The sequence below is a fragment of the Penaeus vannamei genome, chromosome 40, assembly GCF_042767895.1.
Source record: "Penaeus vannamei isolate JL-2024 chromosome 40, ASM4276789v1, whole genome shotgun sequence".
NCBI classification, from domain to species: Eukaryota; Metazoa; Arthropoda; class Malacostraca; order Decapoda; family Penaeidae; genus Penaeus; species Penaeus vannamei.
The window spans coordinates 23,262,447-23,264,045 of NC_091588.1; the positions used below are offsets into that span (position 1 = coordinate 23,262,447).

General features: G+C 36.1%; 1 protein-coding gene across 1 annotated transcript in view; it reads left to right on the plus strand.

Annotated features, from left to right (window-relative positions):
* Positions 1 to 1,501: 1,501 nt before the first annotated feature.
* Positions 1,502 to 1,599, plus strand: part of LOC113809232 (uncharacterized) — a 1,561-nt gene continuing 1,463 nt past the window's right edge. Inside the window, exon 1 of the mRNA XM_070117398.1 lies at positions 1,502 to 1,599. This exon is cut by the window's right edge and continues 386 nt beyond it. The gene's annotated coding sequence lies outside the window, so the exon portion shown is untranslated.

Here is a 1,599-nt window from a genome sequence, read left to right on the forward strand (position 1 = left end):
TAAACAAGTTGTTACGAAAGGAAATGTTGAATTACTGTTTATTAGCTATTTCCTGAAGTGTTTTTTGGTTGTCCTCTGCTGTTTTTCATAACGTTAATAATGGAGATAAAAAATGAATTATAATGCTGATAATAATAATGATGTGAATGAAAAAATAATTAACAATAGTAATCATGACAATAGCTCTACTACTGCTGCTGCTACTACCACTATTACTACTACTTATACTACCACTCCTGCTACTACTTTTAATACTACTTCTACTACTACTACTACTGTTACTACCACTATTACTTCTACCTCTACTACTACTACTACTACTACTACTACTACTACTACTACTACTACTACTACAACAACAACAACAACTACTACTACTACTACTACTACTACTACCACCATTGATGATAACAGTAACAGTAATTATACCAACAACTATAACAATAATAACAATACTGATACTCCTAATACTATTACTACTTATAGCTAATATGCAAAAACAAATATTGGCTAATTACAGAGAATTAACACACCCACGTCATATAAAGTGAGACTGTCAACGAGCTGTAGTATTACGGAAATGTCATATGATGTCATAGCAGAAATATTAAGCAACGGAAACCTTATTAATGGTGATATAATCTTGTTAATTCAGAGAGAGAGAGAGAGAGAGAGAGAGAGAGAGAGAGAGAGAGAGAGAGAGAGAGAGAGAGAGAGAGAGAGAGAGAGGGGGGGGGGCAGATAGAGGAGAGATGAAGAGAGAGAGAGAGAGCGAGTGAGTGAGTGAGAGAGAAACAGAGAGACAGACAGACAGACAGGCAGTCAGAGGAAAGATGAAGAGAGAGAGACAGAGACTGACTGACTGATTTCCAGACATACACGCAAACAAACAAACAAACGGACAGAAAAAGAGACTTTAGAAAAAATAAAACAAAATAAACAAGCTATAACTATGATGTATCGATTAAACCAGTGTTGCCCAAACTGGGGTCCGCAACATAGATCATAAGGGTACGTGAACAAACAAGGAACACACACACACACACACACACACACACACACACACACACACACACACACACACACACACACACATACACACACACAAACAGAAACATCACATGTTCTATGAATCATCTTTTTATTCGTGTATTAAATTCGTATTTATTGACCAACACTCCTGCAATGCAGTCTTTGCATAATTAGTATATTATTCGCATTATTCTAATTAAAACAGTTTGTTTAGCCATAGTGGACGGGGGGGGGGGGAGGGTACGTGACAGTACAAGACGGTAATAAAGGGTACAATTGGCGAAAATGTTTGGACAACACTGAATTAAACCTTTAAAGGCTAATGTTTCAGGCCTTCCCTGTCTGAAAGCGCTCTTAATATGCTGTGTATTTCTTTTTCTCTCTATCTTTCAGTTGTACAAAAAATATCTAAATATTATATTCGTAATGACATGTATTGGGTCACATTTCCAAGCCGTTTTGCCTGGATTGAAGTTCCTATTCGCTGCAAAGTTTCATCTGATATTTCTGGATGAAGTTCCTATATCCTGTAAAGTTGTTAAGGTTTATTTGATAAATGTATTTACT